The sequence below is a fragment of the Pteropus alecto genome, unplaced genomic scaffold (assembly GCF_000325575.1).
Source record: "Pteropus alecto unplaced genomic scaffold, ASM32557v1 scaffold311, whole genome shotgun sequence".
Taxonomy (NCBI): Eukaryota; Metazoa; Chordata; class Mammalia; order Chiroptera; family Pteropodidae; genus Pteropus; species Pteropus alecto.
The window spans coordinates 1,008,616-1,016,461 of record NW_006431916.1 but is presented as its reverse complement, the minus strand read 5'-3'; positions in this window follow the sequence as shown (position 1 = coordinate 1,016,461).

The window sequence follows — 7,846 nt, the reverse complement described above, 5'->3', positions numbered from 1 at the left end:
ACTGCCTAAATATAGCAAGAAGTACCTCAACTCTTTACTAACCAGACTAGTGCAATACCCAGCTCTCAAGGAAACTGAACATCAATAACAGTAGAGAATCTGGGAGACAGAGTGAAGAACAGTAATTTATAAGTGACTATTAGTGAGAAAAAAAGTAACTTTGTATGTATCCCTAGAGTAGTATCTGGCACATAGCAGGGGCTCAATAAATATTTGCTAAATGAATGATTATCTTAGGAATCTGTGCCCATTCCCTCGTTGTAGAACACTGAAGGGCATGGTACAAGGTGTAACACATTTCTGTGCATTTGGACTTGAAATAAGCCCCAAGCAAATGAATGGTCTTAAAAATTAACAAACTTGAAAAGTCTATGATGTTGAAATCATACGGAAGACACTGAGCTGTAATTCCCTGATTAGGACATCGATTTGAGGATGTGAGGATGGGATGATGAAGCTTTTTCTTTTTTTTAAGCTCCAGTTGACTGATACCAAGAAACCCGTGGGCAGTTCTCTAGCAGAGCACCCTTGTCATGCTCAGTAACTTCTAACTTTCCTCTTGCCCTGTGTTCCTCCGCTGCTGTCATTTGGGTTGTGGCAGAGGGGAATTCCAGCTCATTTTAGGATCATTTATAGAGAGGTTTCTGGTCAGTAGCCCTTGGGTGGATCCTGGGACCCTGATGAGAAGGGTAGAGCAGAAATGCATTGGTCTCAGAGGGTTACTGGGCCAAGAATGGATATGAATTGACTAAAAACCTCACGGGCAACAAACAGAACATCCATATAAATGTTCTCACAAATCTGGAAGTTCACAGTTGTATACAATCAGATGAAAGTAGGTAACAGAAGGTAAGACTGCTTTACCATAATCTTTAGGCCATCAGTAAACCAGGCACCTCCGTATTGCTCCATTTCTTAACTCAGCTGACCTCCCACTCTTTCTAATTTTATTTTTAATTAATATATTATTTATAAATATTTTTAATATTTGTCTAGTCACACAGATAGTTGAACAGAAAACTCCTTTGAATCATGGAATGTGAGATTTGCAAGGTACTGAATCTGAAGTTATCTAGTTCAGCCTCCTCATTTTGTAGGTGGGGAAGGTAAAGTCCAGGAGGGAAATGCCTGGCTTAAGGGTACACATCGAGGTAGAAGCCAGGTCAGGACTATAACCTCAGCTATAACTCCCAGTCTAAGGCTCCTTCTGTTACTCTAGTGCTATTCCTCTACCTTGAGTAAACTTGGAGTAGATTCAACAGCCAGACCTAAGACACTCCTACCTTCCTGCCTATCAAAGCTCAGGAACTGATGGTGGAAAAGCTTATTAAATGATTAGTTTTTTTTTTTTAAATCTCATATATGTAGAAAAGAGCAACTTGGAATTGAGAAAAAGAATATGAACCATGAAAGATAGAAATTGTTACCACTGAGGACTCAAAGGAGCAGAAACCCTCCCTCATTTGAAACAAGCCCCCAAAAGAGGCTACACTCAATCATTTTAAAGGAGCACTGTCTCTCGCCACCAGAAATTAAGTAGGAGCTAACATTTAATATTGAACTCAGTAATATGAGAATCTAGTAGTTTTGGCTAGCAATTCAAATTTAAATTGTCTTCTGAAAATGAACAAACCTCAGGACATGAAAGTTCAGGCCCCTGTTCACTCTAAATGAACAAGTCGTGGCAATCACCACCTTCGTTACCACGCAGCAGGAACACAGCTCGCTAAATGATCCAGTCCTGGTAACTATGAACAAAATGCAAAAATAAATAGTAAGTCCAACATCTTGCAAGGGTACAGAGACTTAGAGATCAACATTTGAAAAGTAAGCTCCTCCAAAGAAGTAAAATTTGGCCATGAACTCATAAAATATACATCCAAGAAAAGCACCTAAAAATGAAAGAAAAGGGGGAGGGAGGATGGAGTGGGTGCAAACTAGGGGAAAAAAAGATTAAACAAATCAGGGAGGAAAAAGATGATAAATTCAGTGACGACCCAAAAAGAAGTAAATGCCCACCATCGGAGGCTGAGTTTCTCAAACATTAAGGAAATATCAGCAATATTCTTCCTTTGAAGACTGAGAAACAAATTGTACTTATTTACAAGATCTCAAATGCCAAAAAGGTGAGCGTGCTCAAGTTAACAGTTATCAAAAAGAAAAAAAAAATCCAATCTTTAAAAGATTTCACCATTGGTCTGAATAAACTTAAGTATAAACAAAGATATTCTGCCTTCTGGGAGCAGGAGAGAGAGGGATGTGGGAGACCCAAAAAACCACAGAAAGCTGAATAGTCGCAGGAACCCCTCCCCATCTTGAAAACTTCAGTCAAAGTACCAGCAGCTAAAGGTAAATAAAGCACATTTTTAAAAGACCATACTTTCACACACGGGATTATAATCCAGGGACTGACTTCATATAAATCAATTTTGGGTTCATGAACACATTCTTTATGCAAATACTTCTTTTGTTTCAAAATGCAACTGTCTTTACAAATTTAAATATTTTACTTACTTCCCCTTTTAAATCATTTTTCTGTAATTAATTTGCCCTATTGATGATCTCTCTACTGAACTAGTCCATACTTTTGTACATTTTCAATTACTCCTGTCCTACTAAGCTGTTATTCCTTTAACATTTACAAAATGATGCTATCATTCTTTTTCCGTTTTTGGACCTTCTTTTTTTTTCATGTGTAATTTCTTTACTCGTCTATCCTCACACATATCAAATCCAAATGACATCAAAGTTCATGGAAACTGTAACTTAGGTGAAGGACAATGTCTCTTTGTCTTATCTTGCGCAGTTAATTTCTCTAGAGCCTTGAAGCAAATCAATGCTCTAGATCCATTAAATGGGTCAGTTTTGCTCAACAATTTGTCATGTCTTATATGTTACGCTGTATTTTTATTTCCACCCAGTTCACATAATAGTAAATCTCTTTTTTACATCATGATCAGTTAAGCTTTCAATTCCCAGGTTGTGTTTACACAGTCTTCCTATCTTAATAAAACCTTGCATTGTATTTGTTCTGATTAATGTTTTAGTAGAATTGTAGCCGTTTTTTTTTTTGCAATTAATGACAGTTTTCTTTCAACAGTGAAAAAGAAAAGAAAACTTAATTCAATCCATGTCACAATGCTTCCCACTCACAAGGCCAGCCAGCTGACAAAGCTGAGCACCTCCCTCTTCAGACCTTCAGGTTTTTACCTGACACATACGGAAGGTCTTTTCTCTGGGATATGATACATATTGCAGAATATTTGACAATCATTTATAAGAGTCGGTCCAGAAGATAATTTAAATACCATTAGAACTTCTGATAGAGAGTGAAGTAGGAAAACATCTTTAGAAACAAAGCTAGTTATAACAAAAAAAGAATAAAGTGATTCTAGCAATAAAGATGTCCGTACCTCTTTGCCTTCATCTCCAACTATCAGGTAGTTGATATTCACCTATTAGGAAAACTGCAGGATGTGGAGTTGGGGATGCAAAACTTACCTGTATTTTAAGGGGAAAGTACAACATTTTTGAAAAGTTAGAACACTGGATGGTGTTTCCTTTCCTAATCAACCGTTATGATCAAAGTGGAATTTTTGTTGTCGTTATCTCTCTTTCAGAGGAAGGATGTTCTACCGTGTGAAACACAGGCAACGGAGAAAGATAATATTGTTAAAGAAATGTAGTTCAAGACAGTCAGGGTTGGCTTGACAATTTTATGAGAAGAGTTTGTTGCAGAATCTCAAAGTCTTCGAAGAGATGGTATCAGCAGATTGCAGTTTGAAAACGGTCTTTCCCTCAGATCTTCAAGAGACATTATCTAAGAGGAGGGCATGGGGAAGGTACATGACCAAACCAAATTTTAATGGAGATAAAACTGGCCTTTTGAAGAACAGGAAAAAAAGTTGGCCACTTAAAAGCAAAGCAAGGATAAGTTATTTTTTAAGTAGTAGGTTATATGGTGATATAAATAAATAAATACATGTATGTATATTGATGATGGTGTTATGAACACACACATACACACACACACACACGCATATATGTGGCATATGTGGCAACCTATTGGTACCACCTGTGTATTCCACCCTGGGGACTAGGATGCTATTTCAGCTATATCTCATGAAGTATCTCACAGATTGCTAAGATGCTCATAGCAACAAAACAAAACATAATCTGATATAAAAATGATTTTTTCCAACACTGCAAAACTTTGGGGTAGCACCTCAAAAATAGAAGGATTTTAAGGGCATTAATCAGGGCTAAGTACAGTTCTTTGGCAGTATGCTCTTGACGTATTTCCTTATTCTTCCTTTTAAGATTTTCGACTTTGTTGTCTATTCTACTGTGTCTTAAAAATATCCTTTTTTGAGATTATTTTCCGGATCCTGATTGATTTGAAAAGCAGCTGACATCTGGCATGTGCCTTTCCTACTACATCTCTAGGAAAAAGGAGCTGGTGTCATTTTGGAGGCTGGCATCCCTGATCTGGATAGAGGGGCTTTGCTTTTTTCTCCCTTTTCCTCTTTTTTTCTTTATTTCTAACTTTGCAGTACTGGTAAGACAACAGGAAGCTCCGGGCTTCCTCTGCAGGGCATTCAGCTGAAGGGATGTGCTCACCACATTGATAACAGTAGCCGGAAAAGAAAGAAACACACCCACCCTTCAGAAAACATGACCCTTCTCCTTACCCTCCCTGCCCTCCCCATGCAGGGCCCACTTCCTCCTGGAAGCCTCGGAGGCCCTATTGGAGTAACACCATTCAGGCCACTCCAATGTTCAAGCCAATTTTATTCCCATTAAAACTTGGTTTCACCATGTGCCTTCCCTGCACCCACCTCTCAGATGGTGTATTTTGGAGATATGTGGGAAAAAGTGTTTTCAAACCACGATCTGCTAATTCCACCTCTCCTAAGATTTCGGGATTCTACAGGAAACTTCTCTCGGTCTCAGCAATGTGTGAGATACTGTTGTCTAAAGTTAATAAGGGTTAATCGTTGTGACACAGACTCGATGGGCATCAGTAGCGCTATGCATGTTCTTATATGGAAAATAATTTGTTGTGTTTCCTTTTATAAGCTAACCACCCTTGAAATAAGCAAAGGGGGGGACTATTGGTTACTAATACAATGTGTGCAGGAATAAGAGTTTTAAATATAACAGAAGTTTGGAATCCAGTTTTTCAAATTTTTCATATTAAAAGATCTAGAGGTGGCGGCAGTTCAGGCCTGCATGTCTGAGGAATGACCACAGAATTGAGAATAGCTATAAAGCTTCTGAGGACAGTCATTGCACTGGCATTATGATGGGTCAGTTAAAACAAAAGCCGTTTCAAAGATATGAGTGAAAGACACAAGCCACTCTTGGGAACAGTCATTAAAGACAGTTTTTAAAGGGTCCTGAGAAGTATAATTTGAAAGAAACTCCATCTGGGATGCCAAAGAAGTCTGTATGTTGCAATCCTCTCTTTAACTATTTCCTGGGGTTTAGCTGACCCTCATCTACCATTCTTGGTAACACTAAGACCAAGAACTGCCTGAGCTCCCAGAGATCCTGGAATGAATGGGTCAGTGTTTTAACAACTTGTAAGTCTATAAGTAAGTACTATGTCTATTGATGTTTAATCTAATCTTTCTTCTTAGGGATACCTGCATCTATAAAAGTTGGTTTCTGCATTCGAAAAACTTGGATCAGGTGGTTATCTCAGAAACAGTCTTCTCTCTGGGCCAAACAGTTTCCCTGATCAGTCCCCTCACCCACATTGAACCTTTAAAATCCTGGTGAAAACCAGAGTCCTCTTGCATTAGCCCATTGTCTTGATTTTGAGCTGGAAGATGCTGCATGGCTGAAGTAGGAAGGAACCAAGTGAGATCCTTCTGTTGTAAGTTACCTCCGAGCTATCACTAAACCATGCCGCTGCCTTCAAAACAGCCTCAAAAAGATGGGTAACCTTCAGCTACTGTAAGTCCTCACTTAACGTTGTCTATAGGTTCTTGGAACTGCAGTGAAAAGATGTATAATGAAACCAATTTTACCGCAGGCTAATTGATATAAACAAGAGTTAAGTTTATATGGTATCTCATTGAGGTTAGAGCAAAATGACATTATTCAAGGACGTGCTACACTCTGGACTTCCTCACCTATGCCCTATATGAACCTCTCCATGTTTGCCATTTAATCAGCAAATGCGTACTCTTCAGTAACCACTAGCCACCTACAGGTCAACAGTTTGATAGACTCGATAAAGGTGATCAAGTTGCTGCAGCTGCCTTTCTCTTCTTTAGCTTAATCCTAAAGTCTTTACCACAGTTCTGTATGACCTTAGGCAAATACGAACTGCTTTCAGCCTAAGGTTTTCCTAAATTAAGTGAAATTATCTATGTGAGGCACTTAACACAAAATAGGCACGTAATTTTTTTAATTAAAAAAATTAAAAATTATAGTTGACACACAATATTATGTTAGTTTCAGGTATACGTCATAGTGATTAGACATTTATATACCTTACAAAGTAATCACCACAATGAGTTCAATATCCATTGGGCACCATACATTATTATTATAATATGATTATTATTTACCGTATTCTCTATGCTGTACATTAGATTCCTGTGACTAATTTTATAACTGGCAGTTTGTATTTCTTAATCCCCTTGACTTTTTTGCCCATTCCCCCAGTCTTCTTCCATCTGGGAACCGTTAGTTTGTTTTCTGTATCTATGAGTTTGTTTCTGTTTTGTTTTGTTTGTTCATTTATTTTGTTTTTCAGATTGCACATATAAGTGAAATCATACAGTATTTCTCTTTCTCTGTCCGATTTATTTCACTAAACATTATACACTCTGTTCATCCATGTTGTAGCAAATGGCAAGACTTCGTTCTTTATTATGGCTGAGTAATATTCCATTGTGTATATGTATCACATCTTCTTTATCCATTTATCTATCGATGGACAGCTAGGTTGCCTCCATATCTTGGCTATTGTAAATAATGATACAATGAGCATAAGGGTGTATGTATCTTTTGGAATTAGCGTTTTCAATTTTTCAGATAAATAACAGAAGTGGGATTGCTGGGTCATATGCTTGGTAATTGTTAATGAAGATGAAATAGAAAATGACTAGTTAGTGAGGAATATTTTTCTTTATAACACTTTTTTCCTAGCCTCATTTCTGTTTTCTTTGGCTTGATGCCATCACAACACCCACAGTCTTTTAAAAGGTATGGTGTCTGAGGCTAGGAACTTCTCCCTCTCCAATCTGGGTTACATCTGAATATATTTGTAATATGATGACATGTGCCAGCTTACTCATGTCCAGCTTCTTCCTCATGTTCACCCATAATGAATCAGAGGGACAGTCATCTCTGGAGGATTTGACTTTATATCTCTGACTGCATTCTTAGCCTTCCATGGCTCCCTGATCCAAGTGCCAGGACCTCTCTGGCTCAGTATTACTAAATAAATAACCAACTGTATCACTCAGGGTCTCAGATCGAGGATGATTTATAAAAGGGCTGTTTACAAATGTGTGGCAGGGAAAGACGCACCACAAGGGATAATGCAGGTCTGGTAATGACAGAGCTGTTACCTGTCCCTAGGCCCAGAGGGAAGAGACCTGTGGAATGAGTGGTTTCTAACCCCAAGACACAGGGCTTTTATGTAGAAAAGGCCACCTTGAGAAGACTGTGGCCTTTGCTATAAGTGCAGCCTGTTGGAGATAAATTCACAGAGGAGTCGGGAGACTAATCACCCTGATCTCACTCTCCTCTTGCTCTCTGATCTGCCAGCGCTCCTTCTTAGCCAAATACAGCTGGACCCCAGAGGGTAAGGGAGCCCACTGGGGCG